This window comes from Cervus elaphus, chromosome 15, assembly GCF_910594005.1.
Source record: "Cervus elaphus chromosome 15, mCerEla1.1, whole genome shotgun sequence".
NCBI lineage: Eukaryota > Metazoa > Chordata > Mammalia > Artiodactyla > Cervidae > Cervus > Cervus elaphus.
In genome coordinates this window covers 92,490,378-92,513,106 of record NC_057829.1, presented here as the reverse complement: position 1 = coordinate 92,513,106, position 22,729 = coordinate 92,490,378, and the positions used below count along the sequence as shown (strand labels likewise).

Here is a 22,729-nt window from a genome sequence, read left to right as displayed (position 1 = left end):
TGAGAGCCGTGGCACTGTAACGGGAGCGGTGCCATCAGCCTCTGAGGTGACAGATGAAGAGTCAGTCCACGCCCTCACCCACGCTGTAACACACAGGTCCACAACGCGGACTAACGTACAGCCACCGCTGAGACAGCTTACAGGCAGATGGAATAGGAAAGCCTTCCTTTTATATTAACCAAATATGAGGAAAAAGACGGGGAAAAACGTTGCCCAGGATTTATGAACGTGCCGTTGGTTGGGCTTATCAAATTTAAACAACTTTAGGTACCTGCTACTGTACAAATCTGTCACAACCTTCACTTAATACTTCTTCACTGAACACTTAATGAGACAGCTTCTCAAAACTACAATACTTATTAACACATTTTATAGCTGGATGCTTTTTACTGTAATCTAATTCACATTTGAAGCTAGTGTATTCTTAGGTTTAAACATGACCCCCCCAAAACAAGAAAAACTTCATTTTCTATAAGGACATTAATAATGTCCATTTTAATAAAATGGCAAACTTCAAGGAGTTAAAAGTGAACTCTTAAATTTAAGATAGCTATGGCTTAGTAATCAGTTGAATTATCCTTCTGCTAAAAGTAATATTCAAATACCACCACTCACTTCCACTTCTGTTGAAAAGCGTATACAGTTCTTTTTACGTAGCTGTGTGATAATCTACCTCCAAAATAAGAATGCAAAATTATGAATTTATCAAATGGTCTGCGAAGATTCAGAAATATGAAAGACATACATATTCGCAAAAGAACTGTTACCACCCCAATCAGAAAAAATACAATTAAAAATTCTTAATGTACACAGACATAATTAAACTGAGGGCTGCAACAGGCACATGTTAATAAAGAGCTGCTATATGTTAATAACCCAGGGGGTGCCCCACGGATGCTACTGCGCACCCCTCTGCGGTCACAGAGGTGCATCTCCTGCTGCAGGAGAGGAGAGAGGGCCCACCAGCCCCGACACCGGAGCTTCACCGCGATGCAGAGACCAGAACGTGGAGAGGAAAAGGGAACCGCACACCGACCTGCCGGGCAGCAGACAGGAAGGCCCCGGGTCAGGGAGCCCCAGGCCTGGCCGCTGCGAGGGGCCCCGCCCTCAGGAGCACCGCCAAGGCCACTCGCCAGGGGCCAGAGGGGCTGGGGGGCCGGCGCCCTCGCCCACTCGCCTCTGTGTAGTGAGTCAGAGGGGCTTCTCCCCCCATCCCCCGAAGGGAGGGGCCTAACAGACGCGCCCACGGGCGAGACTCACCCACGGCTCCTCCAGGGCCCGTGCGCTGAGGCTTGGGGCGCACAGGGCAGGCAGCAGCCAGCGGGCGGCACCTCCACCGCGGGGGAAGGGCTTCCCTTCGCTATGGGAGGAGAGCAGACAGACCCAGCACCTCACCACCACCCGAGCCAACCTGGGGCAAGGACCCTCCTCCCGCCCTGTGGATGGGGGCTCCGGGCTTGGCTGGGGCTTCTCGTTGACCCCAAGATAGCCTCTGACAGAAGCCCCTACACGGTGAACCCTCGGGAAGTTAACACTGAGAAGCTACTGTGCTTGTTTCCCCACGAGTGAGACGAGAAGGGCCGAACGACCTCACCAGCTGGTGGACTGCAACTACTGACCTGTTCCTGCTGGAAAATAAGTCCGCCTCTGAGTCCCCTGTGGCAAGAGGTCTCCAGAGCAATTAAACTCAACAGTTGAGATGATGTCAGCTGTCAAGAAACAGAAGCAATCCACCAGGCTATGGTAAATGTAAAAAATCATCAAAAAGGATCAAAAGAAAGATGAGCACATCTGAAATTTCTCCTTGGATAAAGAAAAATTTCCCGAGAAACCTGTAAGTATCCAGCAGCCACTTCCTGGCTCTGGAGCCCAGAGTCTGTATGGGTTCATTGGTCCCTGGCATGGCAGCATTTCTCTAGACTGGGCTGTCTTGATATATGATATAGAGTAGAAATTTAGGAAATTAATTTTGAGAAAAAACAAAAACAGAGAAGAACTGGCTCTAGAAGACTGCTGCCCATTGAATAACCCATGCCTGGCATCACCTTTAAAAACAAACCTGGTTCTTACACGACAGAGACAGAAATGCTTCCCCCTACGTGGTGACTGGTTAGCTTCTGTGCAGAGAGTGCCGGTCAAATCTCAGGTCTGGGGCGTCACCGCCATTGGTAAGGATGACATCATCACCCAGTGGGACTCTTGAGACTTCCGACACGGTCAGCAGAGAGATCTGGACATCCGCTCGGGAGGGTAAAGCCACAGGAACAAAGAGCAAAGCCCAGGCTGGAAAGGCCTTGGGTGTGCAGAGGCGAGCACTTCAGGCGGAGGAGACGGATCTGGGCTTAGGACACGGATTTCTGGTCAGGAAGGACGCCCAGGCTGGGCTTCAGGGGAAACCACCTTCCCTGGGGTTCAGCTTTGCTGAGCACCGACCGATCAAAGCCTTGGGTCTGGTCTCCTGAGGGGCTGGGGTGAGCGTGTTTTCTGACCACAAGTAGACTCTTCACCTTGGTCAGCTGCTGCAGAGAATCTCCTTTCTGGCTGCTCCGTGGAAGGGTCGGAGCACTACAGACCTGAGCCTGCAGCTGGGGCCGGCTCAAAGCAGGTATCCTACCTCCGCGTTACAGAGGATAGAGCGTTCAAAGACAAACAGTGTAAACAGCTGTTATACACAACTTACCTACTAATGGAAAATAGACCCCAAAGTTGAAACTACTTGAAGAATGTCCCAGAAAAGTGGCCACAAAACAACGTAACTCTTGAGTGAAAGTGAAAGTTGCTCAGCCGTGTCCAACTCTTTGCGACCCCATGGACTATGCAATCCGTGGACTTCTCCAGGCCAGAATACTGGAGTGGGTAGCCTTTCCTTTCTCCAGGGGATATTCCCAACCCAGGGATCAAACCCACGTCTCCCGCACTGGAGGCCGATTCTTTACTAGCTGAGCCACAAGTGAAGCCCAACTCTTAAAAGATCTGCACAAACATTATTTGTTAATATACAATATCCTTCCTAAAAATAAGTTCTTACTTAGATGAGATGGTTGGATACAATCACTGACTCAATAGGCATGAATCTGGGCAAACTTCAGGAGATCCTGAGGGACAGTGAGGCCCGGAGTGCTGCAATTCCTGGGTTCACAAAGAATCAGACACGACTTACTGACTGAAGAACAACAAAAATGTACTGAATTCTGCCACCTGGGTTTTTTTTTTTTTAATCTTCAGTAAGCCTTGGGAAAGAATAAAGCTTCTTGTTAAATTAAATTACCTGAAATAACCAAATTTGCTTAAATGAAACCAAAATATTCTTATTGGACTAAAAGGGACTAAAAATTTACATCACTTATACCCAGGGGGTGCACATATTATATAATTAATGGTATCCAGCTCTGCCAGTGATTCTCACACTTAATTAAAATGGCATGAATCTTTTAAGAGAAACTCCGTGACTGCCAGGGGTGAGAAAAATTATTTTCATTAAGCTATGTAAATATGTATGAGCCTAGACTTAGAAGTACCCTCTGTAGCTTTTAGAAGAGCTCTAAAATCAAAATAAACAAACTAAATACTAACAAAATAATACAACCAATAAAATTTAAATTTCCAACATGAATTTAATCTGATTACAGATGCTAGTTAAAAGCAAACTATAGTTTATCAAAATGTGAGGTGGCAAATGATGGTCTCAAGATTTAAAATATTTCTCCTATATGTAAAGGTGTATCAGAAAAACAATGAAATTATGACATTTCTTTAAACTTGCAGATTCACAGGTCTGTGTAAACGGCTGAAACGAAGCCAGAAGCAGCCCCCATGGTTAATAGAGTGACGCACGGATGCACACAGGCCCTGAAGGCCCCCTTCAACAATCACCATGAGCAGGTTTATCATTTTGCTTTGTTTTACATCTAGTTACAAATACTAGAGCTTTAGTAATAGATACGTTTTGAGGGGTATCTATTTTGTCGTTATAGATGCCTCGGGCAGAACTAAAACTCGGAAAAACAGGGTTAATGAATACAAACTGCTATACACAAAATAGATAAGCAACAGGATTTACTGTGTAGCACACCTATAGTCAGCATCTTGTATCTTCTAGTAATAACCTATAATGGAAAATAATCTGGAAAAAAATACACAGAACGGAATCACTTTGCTGTATATCTGAAACTAACACGATACCGTAAATCAACTAAACTCCAAGAAACAAAACCAAAAACCCCTCAGAACAAAACCTTACAATGTTTAGGATGACAAGTGGCAGCCTCAACAGTAGGTGTTCATAAGCAGCAGGAAGAGGAACCTTTCTCCATTGTTATAAAGCTAGTCTTTCCTTCTTCTTAACAGGTCTTTTTATCATCACAAACAATGCCTCCACAGTGTGGAACATTAAGTAACACAAAAGCGTAGAATAAAAGCCAAAGTCTCTCTTTGCTGCAAACCTGAGCCCTCACCCCCCGGCCCCCAGACATTAGCCATCCAGCACCTTCCCGACATTTACAACCCCTCTCAGTTTTACACGGGATCACTGACCTGTCAACTGCTTCTCACCTAACTCACCTAACATTTCACAAGCTGCTTTCTGACAGGCACAGACCCTTTAATCCACGATATGGGTGCACCACAATGCGTTTAATCACTTCACTACTTTTTGCACATTTAAGTTTATCCAGATATTACATTGCTGCAATGCACAATTCTAAATATGTCTTCATGAAATGCTGACATATTCCTGTAATGGAGCCATATGCTCCCAATCCTTGCTTAAAGTTTGACAGATACTGTGAAACTGCCTTCCAGAAAAATGAGTTCAAGATACTCTTTCCGGAAAGTGAAAGTTGCTCAGTCGTTTCCGACTCTTTGCGACCCCATGGACTACACATTCCACGGAATTCTCCAGGCCAGAATACTGGAGTGCGTAGCCGTTCCCGTCTCCCGAGGATCTTCCCAACCCAGGGACTGAACCCAGGTCTCCCACGTTGCAAGCGGACTCTTACCTGCTGAGCCACCAGGGAAACCCAAGAATACTGGAGTGGGCAGCCTATCCCTTCTCCAGCAGATCTTCCTTCCTGCATTGCAGGTGGATTCTTTACTAGCTGAGCTACCAGGGAAGCCCAAGAACACTGAAGTGGGTAGCCTATCCCTTCTCCAGCAGATCTTCCTTCTTGCATTGCAGGTGGATTCTTTACTAGCTGAGCTACCAGGGAAGCCCACTCTTTCCAGAAATGTAAAGCAAAAATAAAACCTCATCATTGCTTTAATTAAAATGTTTATGCTCATTAATGCCCTTTCTTTGATGATCTGTATTAACTTTCTTACCCCTTTTTAAAAGTGAATGACATGCTTACAGATATGGTTAAAAATGAGGACTCATCATTTGCTTTTCTCACGTGAATTTCCCACATTATTCTCAGGAGAGGTAACGTAATACCTCTGGGGCAGGTATCATGACTCACTAAGAAGTCACGATGCGTTAAGGTACTTCCTATGTGCCAGCACTGTACTAAGTCCAGCCCAAGATGCAGAATTCACACTCCTGAATTTTAGTTGCAGCTTTCTATCTCTGGAGATCTAGATAAAATGGGATGAACTCTGTTTCCAGCCTGCCTAAGTAAAATCCTCACCAAGTTTTCTGAATCTTCCAGGCTCTTCTGTTTTCATGGTCACCTCTGAGCTCCTGCTACTATGAATCACTCTTCTTGCTCCACACATTGTTCCTCTTCTGCATCATTAACTGACCCAAACAAGCATCTCAGCTTTTTCTTAAATCCCAGCAGCAGCAACAAAAAAATCCGCTTTTACGATACATATATACAGTAGATATAGTTGAAAAATTAAAAATCAAATAAAAAATATTCAGAGATTAATATTTGTAATGCATACAAAGCTTTTAAAAACTGATTTTTTAAAAAACTCAGCAGAAAAATGGACAAGAGTTACAATTTGACAATTCATGGAAGAAATGGATATAGTGGATAAAAGATCTCAATTGTGTAACTGTAAGGAAATGCAAATTACAACATTAAAATTTACACTAAAATAGCAACAATGAACAAGACGGATGTTCTCAGCATGCGTAGTGAAGGTTTAAGTGAGCAGCGTCTCTGGAGGACAACCCGGGCCATGTGGAGAGGTAATGTCCAAGGCCTGTGTGTGTCCTGAGTCTTCCAGCTACAGACATGCCTGCAGGGCAGATGGAGGGACAGTCTCTTTAACACAGCATCTTCTGAAACAGCAAAAACTGGAACCCACTCACTGAGGGCTTGTTAAATAAATCAGTAATTCATCCAACTAAATACTGTGCAACCGTCAGAAAGCGTCCAGTTGAGCTATGCAAGAAGGCACAGCTTTTTAAACCATTTTTAAGCATGAAAATCCATGAAATTAGAAGATGCTTGTTCCTTGGAAGGAAAGCTATGACAAACCTAGCCAGTGTATTAAAAAGCAGAGACATCACGTTGCCAACAAACATCTGTACAGTCAAAGCTATGGCTTTTCCAGTAGTCATATATAGATATGAGAGTTGTACCATAAAGAAGGCTGAGCACTGAAGAATTGATGCTTTTGAACTGTGGTGCTGGAGAAGACTCTTGAGAGTGCCTTGGACATCAAGAAGATCAAACCAGTCAATCCTACAGGAAATCAACCCTGAATATTCATTGGAAGGACTGAAGCTCCAATATTTTGGCCACCTGATGCTAAGAGCTGACTCACCAGAAAAGACCTGGATGCTGGGAAAGATTGAGGGCAGGAGGAGAAGCGGGTGGCAGAGGAGGAGATGGCTGGATAGCATTAACAGACACGACTGAGCAAACTCCGGGAGACTGTGAAGGATGGAGGAGCCTGGTGTGCTGCAGACCGGGGGGTCACAAAGAGCGGACATGACGAGCGGCTGAACAACAACACCAGCAACAGCTGGGTTCTGGCCCCGGAACAGCTGGGCTGAAACCCTGACCTCAGCACCACCAGCTGCGCGTCCCCGGGAAGGCGACCACAGCTTCTGAGATCCACAGTGTGCATCTGTACACACAGCAACAGAAGCCCTCGCATCTCCAGGGGCCGTGTGCAGGGTCGGATGGGCAGAGGGCACGCAGAGCTCAGAAGCAAGCCTGGGTCACCGCACGTCTCACACCACGCACTGGGGACGCAAACGGGCAGCAGCAAACCACCACCGACAGCAGGACTCGGACTGCGCAAGGGACAGAGAAACCGCTGCTCACACACAAACTAACCGCCAAACAGAGGTACACAGAGACACATGAACAGAAAATGGTCTGAAAAATACACACACCCTGCTCAGGGTGGCTACCTCTCGGGAGGAAGGAGGGGAACGCTTGATTTCACTCTTTTTTACACCGGCATCATTTGAGTTACTTTAAACAGTGAATGCTCTGCTTTGGTATTCTGAGACAAAACCAACAAGCTCCAGGAAAGATGAGAGGCAACAGATAATCTTGAAATCTGCCCTGTTCTGTTATTCCTATTGCTTGAGGCTAGCTTTAAAGCAGTCACTCTCGAAGTGTGGTCCGTGGACCCCTGGGGCACCCAAGAACCTCTCTGAGGCCTATGAAGTCAAAACTGTTTTCACAACAATGTGAACACCGCGCGTGCCACCTTCACCGTATTGTCAGCTGCGTGAATGACCAGCGGCAACGGTGGCTGGAGCTGGGGTCCAGCACACGTCAGCAGCGCTGCCGTTCACCTCACCGTGGCAGGAAGGAAGGGAGACAGCCGGCGTGACTCAGGAACATCCCGATGACCCGTCAGACGGGTTGATTTTCTCAGTCCCACGCCTGAGTGTGAGGCTTCTCAGCATCTCTGTGGTCCTACAATCCCAACGCCTGAGTGTGAGGCTTCTCAGCATCTCTGTGGTCCTACAATCCCATGCCTGAGTGTGAGGCTTCTCAGGGTCTCTGTGGTCCTACAATCCCAACGCCTGAGTGTGAGGCTTCTCAGGGTCTCTGTGGTCCTACAATCCCAACGCCTGAGTGTGAGGCTTCTCAGGGTCTCTGTGGTCCTACAATCCCAACGCCTGAGTGTGAGGCTTCTCAGGGTCTCTGTGGTCCTACAATCCCATGCCTGAGGGTGAGGCTTCTCAGGGTCTCTGTGGTCCTACAATCCCAACGCCTGAGTGTGAGGCTTCTCAGCATCTCTGTGGTCCTACAATCCCAACGCCTGAGTGTGAGGCTTCTCAGCATCTCTGTGGTCCTACAATCCCAACGCCTGAGTGTGAGGCTTCTCAGCGTCTCTGTGGTCCTACAATCCCATGCCTGAGTGTGAGGCTTCTCAGGGTCTCTGTGGTCCTACAATCCCATGCCTGAGTGTGAGGCTTCTCAGCATCTCTGTGGTCCTACAATCCCATGCCTGAGTGTGAGGCTTCTCAGCGTCTCTGTGGTCCTACAATCCCAACACCTGAGTGTGAGGCTTCTCAGCATCTCTGTGGTCCTACAATCCCATGCCTGAGTGTGAGGCTTCTCAGCATCTCTGTGGTCCTACAATCCCAATGCCTGAGTGTGAGGCTTCTCAGCGTCTCTGTGGTCCTACAATCCCAATGCCTGAGTGTGAGGCTTCTCAGTGTCTCTGTGGTCCTACAATCCCAATGCCTGAGTGTGAGGCTTCTCAGGGTCTCTGTGGTCCTACAATCCCGATGCCTGAGGGCCACACTTCTCAGTGTCTTTGTGGTCCTACAATCCCGATGCCTGAGGGTGAGGCTTCTCAGGGTCTCTGGGGTCCTACAATCCCGATGCCTGAGGGTGAGGCTTCTCAGGGTCTCTGTGGTCCTACAATCCCAACGCCTGAGTGTGAGGCTTCTCAGGGTCTCTGTGGTCCTACAATCCCGTGCCTGAGGGTGAGGCTTCTCAGCATCTCTGTGGTCCTACAATCCCATGCCTGAGTGTGAGGCTTCTCAGGGTCTCTGTGGTCCTATAATCCCAACGCCTGAGTGTGAGGCTTCTCAGGGTCTCTGTGGTCCTACAATCCCAACGCCTGAGTGTGAGGCTTCTCAGGGTCTCTGTGGTCCTACAATCCCAACGCCTGAGTGTGAGGCTTCTCAGCATCTCTGTGGTCCTACAATCCCATGCCTGAGTGTGAGGCTTCTCAGCATCTCTGTGGTCCTACAATCCCATGCCTGAGTGTGAGGCTTCTCAGCGTCTCTGTGGTCCTACAATCCCAACACCTGAGTGTGAGGCTTCTCAGCATCTCTGTGGTCCTACAATCCCATGCCTGAGTGTGAGGCTTCTCAGCATCTCTGTGGTCCTACAATCCCAATGCCTGAGTGTGAGGCTTCTCAGCATCTCTGTGGTCCTACAATCCCAATGCCTGAGTGTGAGGCTTCTCAGTGTCTCTGTGGTCCTACAATCCCAATGCCTGAGTGTGAGGCTTCTCAGGGTCTCTGTGGTCCTACAATCCCGATGCCTGAGGGCGACACTTCTCAGTGTCTTTGTGGTCCTACAATCCCGATGCCTGAGGGTGAGGCTTCTCAGGGTCTCTGGGGTCCTACAATCCCAACGCCTGAGTGTGAGGCTTCTCAGGGTCTCTGTGGTCCTACAATCCCGTGCCTGAGGGTGAGGCTTCTCAGGGTCTCTGTGGTCCTACAATCCCAATGCCTGAGTGTGAGGCTTCTCAGCATCTCTGTGGTCCTACAATCCCAATGCCTGAGTGTGAGGCTTCTCAGTGTCTCTGTGGTCCTACAATCCCAATGCCTGAGTGTGAGGCTTCTCAGGGTCTCTGTGGTCCTACAATCCCGATGCCTGAGGGTGAGGCTTCTCAGGGTCTCTGGGGTCCTACAATCCCAACGCCTGAGTGTGAGGCTTCTCAGGGTCTCTGTGGTCCTACAATCCCGTGCCTGAGGGTGAGGCTTCTCAGGGTCTCTGTGGTCCGACGTGCGACATGCACCCGGTGTGTTCCCTCCATCCCGAGCATGGCAACGGGCTAGAGGGAAAGGCCAGGCGTGGCTGCGGGGCTGCAGGCACTGCTCACAGAGCGCCGCTCAGCTGAAACAGCAACGCGCTTCTTCAGACTTTGACACTTGGCGCAAATTTTCTTAAAAATGAACCAAGTGAGCTACTCTCTACACAAACTGGACAGTGTTTGTTGCCGATGATAAAATCCAAGCCTTTGAGAGAATCAGAATTCTTGAAAATGTGTTTCGACTACTACTACTTTGACAGCTTCCTACTTCTAAGGCTTTTCTGATGAAATCAGAATTCATTTTCTCGATCTTGTATAATGAAATATATTAACATTTAGAAGATGTGAATGAATACACATCTAAAGTATAACTTAAAGAAGCCAGCGTGTGCACAGTTTGTTGTAGTACTGCTATTAAAGTGGAACATTAGGGACTTCCTTGGAGGTACAGTGGTTAAGTCGCCCCACTTCCATTTCAGGGGGCATATGTTCAATCCCTGGTGGGGGAACTAAGATCTCGTATGCCATGCAGCATGGTCAAAATATAAAATAAGTAAACAAACAAAGTGGAATAACCATAATCAGATGAAAAGGCTATTAAATCATCCCTCCCTTTTCTAATGACATGTAAGTATGAGGCCAAATTTTCATGTATTTCAATAAAACACTTGTTAAAAAATTGAATGCAGAAGCAGATCTGGAATCCAGCTGCATCCTATTAAGCCCCACACTTAAAACGCTTGCATCGTATAAGACAAAGGCACTCTTCTCTATCTTTGTTTTGAGAAAGCTGTTTTTCACTAAAATATGTTAAGATGTAATAGATTATCACAGTGAAGCAGTAAATATTTTCAGATGTCCTAATTTTCAACACAGTAAATACTGATAGCTATAACCCTCATGGTCTTCAAAAATTACTAAGAATATAAAACCAAGAGGTTTTGGAACCAAAAGGCTTTGAGAACCACTGGCTTAGCACAGGGCAGGCAACCACCACCTGAAATCAAAACCTGGCCCTTGCTGGTCGGTAGATACTGGTCCCGGCTGACGGCCCTGCCCTTGCTGGTCTGGAAGCAGTGGTCCTGGCTCACGGTCCCTGCCTGATGCTCCTGGGGCCTGCGGCTGCTTTCCTGCTACAAAGGCATAGCTCAACTGAGCAGATGAGACAAAGACAAGACCGGCCTGCAGCGTCTGGAAGACTTACTGTCTGGCCCTTTAAGGAGAACTGGAAACCTTCCGATTCAGGTTAAGTCCACGCTCCTGGCCCTTACTACTGCAGTAGTGCAGCCCTACGCGTTTCGGCCTCCTCTCTCCCCCCATCACCACCCATCTTCCAAAGGCCAGAGTGAGCTTCCGTAAAGCTGATGCTGCGCCTCTACTTAGAATCTGAAAGGTCTGTGAGCACATTCCAGGTTCTCAGCATGGAACTCCAGGCGCCCCCTCACCCCTCGGGCCCTCCCCTCTTGTCAAACACTCCAGGCCCTGCTTCCCAGAGTGCACACACCTCACCCTCTCCAATCTCCACTCCGAGCCCTCAACCTGGACGCTCTTCTCCCCCTCCCAACACCCTGACTCCCTGTCACTCCCCACCCAAGTCTGTGTACCAGGCACACGGGCACCTTCCCTCCGCACACCCTGCCCTCGCCACGGGGCAAGGACCCATCTGCCGGCCAGTCCCTGTCTAAACGGAGGTTCCGAGGCGGACACTTGGTCTCTCCATCCCAACACGAGCAGCCCCTCAGGACTCTGCTGCGAGCTGTGCAGATGAACCAAGCTGAAGTCAGCCCCCATAACACCCTTCATTTTCCCAGGCCGGCTTCCTGGAGTAAGTTGTTAAGTAACAGAGTAAGTTATGGAGGAGGAAATGGCCACCCATTCCAGTATTCTTGGCTGGAGAATCCCAAGGACAGAGGAGCCTGGCAGGCTACAGTCCATGGGGTTGTAAGAGTCGGACACGACTTACTGACTAAATCACCACCAGAGTAAGTTATTCACCTATGCAAGAGGGTCTCTTAAAAAAAAAAAAAATCAACATTTCCCTATCATCAAAGAGAACACAACAAATGCCCAGGGTGTGGAGAAAAGGGAACCCCATGCACTGTTGGGTAGGAATGTAAACTGGGGCAGCCACTGTGGAAAACAGCATGGAGCTGTCTCAAAGAACTAAAATTGGACTTAACGTATGATCCAGCAATTCCACCACTAGGTATATATTTGAAAAGAACAAAGACATTAATTTCAAAAGATATATGCACCCCAATACTCACAGCAGCGTCATTTACAATCGAAAAGATATGGAAGCAACCTAAGTGTCCAATGGACAAAGACATGGTACATACATACAGTGGACGATGACTTAGCATAAAGAATGAGACTTCGCCATCTGCAGCAACACAGATGGCCTTGGGGGGTATTGTGTTTAGTGAAGAAAGTCAGACAAACACTGTATGTTATCATTTATATGTGGAATCTAAGAAATACAACAAACTAATGAATATAGCAAAAACGAAGGAGACTAACAGAACAAACTGTAGTTATGGGGGGAGGGGGATCTGGGGCGGGGAAGCGAGGGGCACAAGCTACTCGGTCTAAGACAGGCTTAAGGGTGCACTGTACCACGTGGGGATACAGCGAACGTTTGTAATGACTGTTAAAGGAAAGTAACCTTCAAAAATCGTATAAAATTTTTTTTAAAAAGATACCAACATCTTAACAGTTATCAGTTACTGTGAGCCAGTTTGCTGACGCTTTCCCTGCATCATCTGGAATCTAACAAACCTGTAACGGTCACAGGAAACAGCACCCCTGTGTTACACATGAGGAACAGATGGTAAGTAACCTGTCAGGTTAACACAAAGCTAGTAAGAAAGTTGAAAGGGATTTGTACCAAAGTCTGTATCTTGATGAACACCAAGTTGAAGAGCAAGCCTAACCTGTAAGATAAAACTGGAAAACAAGCAGGATACAGCCAGTGCTCAACACCATGACCTGCTAAGTGACAGCAAGGTCAGGTTCTGATACAGAATACTGGATGTGAAGAGTGGCTGGGCAATGGTCCATAAAGTGGAATCTGAGATGGATTTAGACGGATCAGTAGGTATGGAAGGAAGACAGGAAGCTAAAACAGTACAGAAATCCGCCACTTCAGGTTTTTTAAATTTTGGTCACCCCATTTGGCTTGCAGGATCTTAGTTCCCTGACCGGGGATCGAACCTGAGCCCCCAGCAGTGAAAGCTTCGAATGTTAACCACTAGACCACCAGGGAATTCCCGAGAAATCCCCCACTTTTTGAAAGCTTGCTGTATATCATTTCACTTTAACAAAAGGCCTGCATCAATAACCTGTCCTTGCTATCTGAAAGACAGCCGAAGAGTCTCACTTTTGCAAAAAAAAGAAAACCGTCAGTGACTGTTTTGCAGGAAGTGTTCACACAGGCAGTGCGCCCTGAGCAGTGGGGGCCCTGGCAGGCCATCTCCAGGAACTACGTTCAGCACCTCAGCGCCAGGCCGGCGGGGCTCTGGACTGTGTCTGAGTGTCTGGGTCCTACCTCGGCTCCTCTGTGCCTCCTCAGCAACATGCGTCTTAAGCAACTGCCTCTTGCCTTCACACCACTTCAGCTTACGGAAGGCTCTGCAGATAGGATGGGCTCTGTAGACAGGCTCTTCCAGATAGGAACGCAGGGGAAACAGGTATTCTACACCGGGAAAGAAACAGGAGCCAAGAGCAAGGGATGGGAAAGATCATTAAATAATAACAGAAAAACCAGGTCCCCCATGGAAGGGACCTGGGTGAGAGGAGGCGGAGGTCAGGAAAAAATAGGAAACTGCTACTTTCACATTTAAAAATAGGTACAACCAAACCCAAACATCTTAATATACATGAGAATTAATGAACAGCTGGACCTAACACTCCAACAGCACCTTACAGGTTCAAAAGCACTGCACTGTTTTATCTCAACAAAAATCTTATTATGTGATTTCCAGATAAGCAAGCTGAGATTTAGAAAGGGCCTTCAAACTTGAAAAATAGCAGACACAAACTGAACCCAGAACTTCCCATCAAAACAACAGATTTTAAAAGTCAAGGGATATGATCTGGCCCTACCATGAACCCTGTAAACCTGCACCTGATTGTATCATCAGGGTCAGTCCTGCTCCCTCACCGCACAGCCTGACTGCGGACACAGAGACGGACCAGTGCTCGGCAGGCGCAGTGGAGGCATCAATCTTAAGGAAACCACCGATCTCTGATTTCCTGAAGGCAGAATCTCCTAAATAAAACTGCAAGAATGCTACTAGATTGTTTTCTTGTTTGATGGCCTTCCCCACAAGATGCTTTCCTGAAGGCCCTTTTTAGTGACACGGGTATAAATATTAAGTAAATGGGAATTCTAAAACAGAAGGTAGACACCAGACTGAAAACAATTCAAATAATCAGATAAGATGTCCCACTGTGACCTAAAAAAAAAAAAAAAGATCAATGATAAACACGCATCTCTGTTTTCTTTTCACAGGAAACAACTCAATACTCCAGAAATAATGACCTTGACTGAAAACTTCTGCATTCACAAATATGGTATTTCACTGATTCTAGAGAGCCCATTTCCTCTCATTTAAACGTCTTGTGAAATCCCATGTATCTAACAGTCAATGAAACATACTGAACATTCCTTCTATTCATGCCCAAGTGCTCTTAATTTTTGTTATCCTGCCCCAATTTAAATGTTTCTTTCTTTCATAATATCTATGCAAACCCATTTATGAAGGGTGGCCATACCAGATTACCCAGATACGCATATGATTTATACAACTTCCCAGACTCAAGATTGAGGTTAGCAGATGAACCTTTAATTTTGTTAAGCACTATTTCTTTAGAAAAAGATTAATGCCTAATTCAAAGGAACAGATTAGATTATGGATTAAGAAATGGATTATACAAAAAACTATTTAAATCCGGGCAGCAGTTCATAGAGTTTTGCCAAGAGAATGCATTGGTCATAGGAAACACCCTCTTCCAACAACACAAGAGAAGACTCTACACATGGACATCACTAGAAGGTCAACACTGAAATCTGATTGATTATATTCTTTGCAGCCAAAGATGGAAAAGCTCTTTATAGTCAGCAAAAACAAGACCGGGAGCTGACTGTGGCTCAGATCATGAACTCCTTACTGCGAAATTCAGACTTAAATTGAAGAAAGTGGGGAAAACCACTAGACCATTCGGGTATGACCTAAATCAAATCCCTTACAGTGGAGGTGAGAAATAGATTTAAGGGACTAGATCTGACAGACAGAGTGCCTGATGAACTATGGACTGATGTTCATATGGACGAAGGTTCATGACATTGTACAGGAGACAGGGATCAAGACCATCCCCAAGAAAAAGAAATGCAAAAAAGCAAAATGGCTCTCTGAGGAGGCCTTACAAATAGCTGTGAAAAGAAGAGAAGTGAAAAGCAAAGGAGAAAAGGATATACCCATTTGAATGCAGAATTCCAAAGAACAGCAAGGCGAGATAAGAAAGTCTTCCTCAGCAATCAATGCAAAGAAATAGAGGAAAACAATAGAATAGGAAAGACTAGAGATCTCTTCAAGAAAATTAGAGATACCAAGGGAACATTTCATGCAAAGATGGGCTCAATAAAGGACAGAAATGGTATGGACCTAACAGAAGCAGAAGATATTAAGAAGAGGTGACAAGAATACACAGAACTGTACAAGAAAGATCTTCATGACCCAGACAATCATGGTGTGCTCACTCACCTAGAGCCAGACATCCTGGAATGTGAAATCAAGTGGGCCTTAGGAAGCATCACTACAAACAAAGCTAGTGGAGTTGATGGAACCCCAGTTGAGCTATTCCAAATCCTAAAATATGATGATGTCAAAGTGTTGCACTCAACATGTCAGCAAATTTGGAAAACTCAGCAGTGGCCACAGGACTGGAAAATATCAGTTTTCATTCCAACCCCTAAGAAAAGCAATGCCAAAGAATGCTCAGACTACCGCACAATTGCACTCATCTCACATGCTAGTAAAGTAATGCTCAAAATTCTCCAAGCCAGGCTTCAGCAATACGTGAACCGTGAACTTCCACATGTTCAAACTGGATTTAGAAAAGGCAGAGGAACCAAAGAACAAATTGCCAACATCTGCTGGATCATTGAAAAAGTAAGAGAGTTCCAGAAAAGCATCTATTTCTGCTTTACTGACTATGCCAAAGCCTTTGACTGTGTGGATCACAATAAACTGTGGAAAATTCTTAAAGAGATGGGAATACCAGACCACCTGACCTGCCTCTTGAGAAATCTTTATTCAGGTCAGGAAGCAACAGTTAGAACTGGACATGGAACAGCAGACTGGTTCCAAATAGGGAAAGGAGTACGTCAAGGCTGTATATTGTCACCCTGCTTATTTAACGTATATGCAGAGTACATCATGAGAAACACTGGGCTGGAGGAAGCACAAGCTGGAATCAAGATTGCCAGGAGAAATATCAATAACCTTATACGCAGATGACACCACCCTTAGGGCAGAAAGTGAAGAACTAAAGAGCCTCTTGATGAAAGTGAAAGAGGAGTGAAAAACCTGGCTTAAAGCTCAACATTCAGAAAACTAAGATCATGGCATCTGGTCCCATCACTTCATGGGAAATAGATGGGGAAACAGTGGAAATAGTGAGAGACTTTATTTTTGGGGGCTCCAAAATCACTGCAGATGGTGATTGCAGCCATGAAATTAAAAGACCCTTGCTCCTTGGAAGAAAAGCTATGACCAACCTGGACAGCACATTAAAAAGCAGAGACATTATTTTGCCAACAAACGTCTGTCTAATCAAGGCTATGGTTTTTCCATTAGTAATGTATGAACGTGAAAGTTGGACTATAAATTGTGCCAAAGAATTGATGCTTTTGAACTGTGATGTTGGACAAGACTCTTGAGATTCCCTTGGACTGCAAGGAGATCCAACCAGTCCATCCTAGAGGAGATCAGTCCTGAATATTCACTGGAAGGACTGATGTTGAAGCTGAAACTCCAATACTTTGGCCACCTGATGTGAAGAGCTCACTCATTTGAAAAGACCCTGATGCTGGGAAAGATTGAAGATGGAAGGAGAAGGAAACAACAGAGGATGAGATGTCTGGATGCGACAGAGGATGAGATGTCTGGATGGCATCACCGACTCAATGGACATAGGTTTGGGTGGACTCCAAGAGCTGGTGATGGACAGGGAGGCCTGGCGTGCTGCGGTTCATGGGGTCGCAAAGAGTTGGACAGGACTGAGCGAGTAAACTGAAGGGAACCAGTTCATGACAAGCCCCTCCTCTAACTCTTTCCCACTGTTCCTCCAGAAAATCAGGAAAAGCAGTGAACGTACCAATCACAGACCCAGAACTCCCCTGCAGGAGGGCAGCCATGGTCCTGAGAGGGCGGGCGGGAGAGGCTATCTTGGCACCTGTCTGAGGTGTCTGTGTAACGTGTTCTCCCAGACTTTGAGAATGGCCACTCTGAAACCGTTGTTACTTAGCTCACAGCATTTTGATAGGCACCTCCTTTAAAGACCTCTCATTTCCATTTTCTTTCAGAGGCCACTTTCTACAATTCTTGGTGGGGAGATCTCTCCTGGGCTTTTGAAGGACAGGGCAATCCCAAAGTGGGGCAGCCACATCCCACAGCGAGGGCTTCATCAGTGCTGGTCACAAACGGCCGCTGACACAGGCCAGCAGGCGTGGGCTCTGGAGCCAGCCGGCCAGCTGCAAACCCTGGCCTGGCCACCCTGCCGACCAAATGACCTGCCCCGGTGCCCTGGCTTCCCTGTCTAAAGCTGGGAAGAACAAGAGCCCCTCCTTCCCAGGGCTGTGTGAAGACTGAATGAACGCACACAAGGCACCTGAAGCAAGCTCTGGAACATAAGAGACTCAACAACTCTTAGCCATCTTTACCTCCGGGTTGGGTCTTCTACAACAGGGGTCCCACCATCCAGGTCATGGACTGGTACCTCCCGTCAGACCAGTGATGGCATCAGGTTAGAAATGCAGTGCACAATAAATGTAACAAGCTTGGATCACCCTGACCCCACCCCCACCCCTGGTCTGCAGAAACACTGCTTTCCACAAAACCGGCCTTTGCTGCCAAAAAGGCTTGGGGACTCGGCTCTATAAGGTGGTGGGGTGGGGGAGGGGGCACCTAGCCCTCCAGCTTTAAGTAGAGCGCACGCTACTGCAGACGGACAAGGGAGGAACTGTAACACGGGGGACACCTGCAAAAGATGTCCGTGGTGAGAGCGGCCCAAGGGAAGCGACAGTGCTGGGAGGAGGCGAGTGAGCACCACATGTGAAGAACCTGCCCCCGTTCTGAACAACTTCCCAAGGGCAGTCGCTGTCTAGGGCGTGAGGGCCTGGACCAGGAGCTGACAGCTCTCCTCACTTCCTTCTGGAAGTCTCCCCCGGCTTTGTTACTTTGACGCCTGCTCACTTACTCCACCTTCAGGGGTGATGGCCTACCACGAGGGCCAGCTTGTCGTAGGGGAAGGAGAGAGGCCAGGCCACCAGCAACTGTCACTCACATATCCTGTCACCAGCAGCAGATACTGACTAGCTCCTCTTGAGTCCACCTCTATCCCTGCCTAAGGGGAGCACGATGGCTGACCTGACCCACAAACAATACCCTGTTATTAAAAAAAAAAGCCACCGTCAAATTTTACACATTATAATTCCTTCTTCAGGAGTCCCCCAAAATTAACAGTTTTAAAAGCAGAAAGGAAATCAAAAGCCTCTCTCCACTGTACTGACCCTTTAGCCTTCAGAAGTCAGGGGAGCCCACACCGCCCCACGCCTTCACGCTCACTCAGCACTGCCCGCACTCAGCGTAGGAGAGGTCCACCTCAGTCTCCCCTTCTCATCCCCCATGGCAGCAGAAAGCAGAATGACCTCCGTACTCTAAGGTTACCAGAGGACTCTTCAAAGTAGAGCCTGGAGTAGAACAAAACACTCACCAGCCACAAATCTGAATAAATAAATTCACCGCACCTCTAGTCCAAAAGTCCAAGGATCAGTGCACAATAACCTCCCTTAAACTACGAATCTGCCATTAATCATCTCTCATCAACATTTCTTCACCAAGGTTGAGTCTCGCTTCATTGACTCACTACAGCCTTTGACTGTGTGGATCATAACAAACTGTGGAAAACTCTTAAAGAGATGGAAATATCAGACCATCTTTCCTGTCTCCTGAGAAACCTGTATGAGGGTCGAGACACAACAGTTAGAACCCTGTGTGGAACTGACTGGAGAAAGGAGAAACAAGGCTGTTTACTGTCACCCTGTTCAACTTATACGCAGAGCACATCATGCAAAATGCCAGACTGGATCAGTTACAAGCTGGAATCAAGATTGCCAGGAGAAATATCAACAACCTCAGATATTTGGACAATGCCACTCTAATGGCAGGAAGTGAAGAGGAACTAAACAGCCTCTTGATGAGTGTGAAGGAAGACAGTGAAAAAGCCAATTTAAAACTCAATATTAAAAAAAAAGATCATGGCATCTGGTCCCATCACTTCATGGCAAATAGAAGGGGGAAAGGTGAAAGCAGTGACAGATTTCCTCTTGGGCTCTAAAATCACCACAGATGGTGACTGCAGCCATGAAAATTAGAAAAGGACTGCTTCTTGGCAGGAAAGCTATGACAAACCTAGATGGTGTGTTAAAAAGCAAAGCTACCACTTTGCCAACAAAGATCCGTATAGTCAACATGTCTTTCCATTTGTCACGTATGGATATGACAGCTGGACAATAAAGAAGGCAAAGCACCAAAGAACTGATGCTTTTGAACTCTAGTGCTGGAGAAGTCTCTTGAGAGTCCCTTGGACAGCAGGGAGATCAAACCAGTCAATCTTAAAGGAAATCAACCCTGAATACTCTTTGGAAGGGCTGAAGCAGAAGCTCCAACACTTTGGCCACCTGATGCAAACAGCTGACTCACTGGAAAAAACCCTGATGCTGGGAAAGATTGAAGGCAGAAGGAGAAGAGGGTGACAGAGGATGAGATGGTTGGATGGCATCACTGATTCATTGGACATGAACTTGGGCAGACTCTGGGAGATGGTGAGGGACAGAGAAGCTGAGCGTGCTCTGAACAACAAAAATCAACATTTCTTCACCAAGATTGAGTCTGGGCACAACCAGCTTCAGGACCGACTTGGCTTCTTAATTCTGGTTGCTTAATAATCACTACATTACTTTTTCTTCCTTTCTCATGGACTTTCAAGATAATGATACAATTTAAACAGGGTCACACCTATTTGATAAAATGATGAATGTTATCAATGTTAACCCTGAAGGGTCACTAAAACCAAAGTAGTATGTGAAGTAAAACAGAAAGCTTTGAATACATACAACAACCAAAAAAAAAAAAAAGTGAGTAATTGCCACAAAGTGATCTAAGAAAATAGATAACTCAAAATATCAAACTTTTAGATATATTCAAAATTTTAGTTAAAGTAGGGATTTAAAATTGGGAAAAAAATAAAAATAAAAAAAATAAAAAAAAATAAAATAAAATTGGGAAAAAAAGTCTGAGTTTAGTTAAGAAAACAAAATATTTTTGTGAAGATTTTTAAAAGTAAAAATACCATTTTCAAAGTATAACAGCAACACTTAAAATAGACTGTTTTTGTTAGACTTAAATTTTAATTCACTCAGGTTATCAACTAAACCTTCTTATAAAAAGGGAAGAAACCGGAAGTTAAGACAGACAGTAAGCCCTCCCACCTCTCTAGCCATAAACAAATGGGTTTTGCTTTACTCCCAAAAGCAATTTTCAGTAAACTGAAGTTACCCATTTGAGACTGCAAATGAAAAATGCGTTAAATGAATACAAAAAAACAATTCGATCTCAAATCATATACATCTGCACAAACGTCCCAAGCACAGTTTTACCTGCTTAGTAATCTAGGCACTGTTTTGCTCCCAGGCCAAGGATGTCCAGATGTCACTCTACCCCGGAGAGGTGCAGAGTGAAGGAGGACTCAGCCGAAGGTCATGGGAGGGGGCCGAGGTGGAGGAAAGGGACCGGAGACCTGAACAGAGGCTGTTAGTTCCTTGGGGCAAAGAAGGTATACTTCACGGAAGGACACACACTTTTAAAAGAGAAACCTAAAGGCTGGACTATAAGGAAAGCTGAGCGCCGAAGAATTGATGCTTTTGAACTGTGATGTTGCAGAAGACTCCCTTGGGCTGCAAGGAGATCCAACCAGTCCTACTAAAGGAGATCAGTCCTGAATATTCATTGGAAGGACTGATGATGAAGCTGAAGCTCCAGTACTCTGGCCACCTGATGCGAAGAAATGACTCATTTGAAAAGACCCTGGGAAAGATTGAAGGCGGGAGGAGAAGGGGACGACAGAGGATGAGGTGGTTGGATGGCATCACCGACTGGATGGACATGAGTTTGAGCAAGCTCCGGGAGTTGGTGATGGACAGGGAGGCCTGGCGTGCTGCAGCTCATGAGGCCGTAGAGTCGGACACGACTGAGTGACTGGACTGAACTGAAGGTTCCCTAGGTTGAGTAACGTGGTCGCACACAACACGGTCACTACACGACTCCAAATAAACCGCGCCCCTGCGCACCAAGGGAGAGTCAGACGACACACAAAGGCGGCGGGAAGCGCCCCGCGCCCTAAAGCTCTGCGCCGAGACTAAGGGAAAGACCACCCGGCTTCAAGTAATCCATAAGGTCCATCAGCGCAAGCTGGAGTGGGAACTTCACACCGCATCACTGGAGGAGCGGGAGGGACGGACAGGAAACCCGGAGAGAGCGGCCCAGCGCAGGGGGCAGCCACCTGCAGCGGAGTGACCCGGGGGCCCTCGGGCTCTGAGGCTGACCCTGGGCTCCTCAGGCAATCCCGGGGCCGCCTCCCCGCGGCGGGCCGGCCTCCGAGCGCCTGGGGGCGTCAGGTGCGCGCCCTCACCTTCCGCCCGTCCTGTCCACGGCCCCCTGGACCTGCGAGAAGCACCACAGCAAGTGGATGCCGCCAGCCGGGCAGCCGCCGGCTCCGGCTCCCGCGGAAGCGCCGGGCGCGTGAGCCACGGTCCCCGCCCGCGCCCCTCAGGCGCTCCCGTCCCCGCGCAGCGGGGCCCTCACCCGCCACAGCCGCAGCGTCGCCGCAGCCCAAGCACCTCAGCCCGGCCGCCGCCGCTGGATTTTTATCCCTTTCCAAAATGGCGCTCAGCGCGATGACGTCATTGTCCCCGCCTCCTCAGGCCCGGGCGGGGGCGGGGCCGCCGGGAGGCTCCCCTGAAGGGAGGACTCGGGGCCGCCGCGGGCGCTGGAGCTGGCGTGCAGCCTTGGGCCTCGAAGCCTGGCGCTGCCCTGAAGGTCCGCCGCGGGGCTGCTGCTGGCCCTCCGCCCCTCTGGGCAGCTTTGCAGGCCGCGAGACGGCCCCGGGCCCGCCTGGCCCACTCGGGGCATCCCTCGCCTGAGGGCATCTTGCCGACCCGCTCTCACTCCTCGCGCACCCGGCTCCGGTGCCCGGGGGTCGGTGTCCACCTTTGACGGCAGCCTGGTCTGCCTGGGTTCCTTCGGCCTCCGCGCCCCCGTCAGTGGACGATCTTGGAGAAGTGGTGTTGCAGTGCAACGTGGCCCAGCCTTCCTTCATTCGTGGGTGTGTTTGCTGTGGCCTGCGCAGAGATTATTCATTTGTGGGGTTTATGTGTCCGAAATCATGACTGTAAGTGATATTGCAAAGCTGGTGATGACCGTGTGGCACCGCTAGAAGATGCTCCTCCTACATCAGGAACATTTGTCCGCAAATAGTA

General features: G+C 47.6%; 1 protein-coding gene across 20 annotated transcripts in view; it reads right to left on the bottom strand.

Annotated features, from left to right (window-relative positions):
- LOC122708690 overlaps nt 1-22,163 on the bottom strand; it is a 35,116-nt gene extending 12,953 nt beyond the window's left edge. For 13 of the 20 annotated variants that reach the window (XR_006345252.1, XR_006345266.1, XR_006345265.1 and 10 more), the window contains exon 1: nt 21,883-22,133. The gene's annotated coding sequence lies outside the window, so the exon portion shown is untranslated. Of the gene's footprint in view, nt 1-1,619; nt 2,433-13,456; nt 14,961-20,851; nt 21,165-21,882 lie in introns of those variants that run through there. The other 7 variants (XR_006345254.1, XM_043925062.1, XR_006345261.1 and 4 more) reach the window with 6 other exon arrangements.
- Nucleotides 22,164-22,729: the final 566 nt, after the last annotated feature.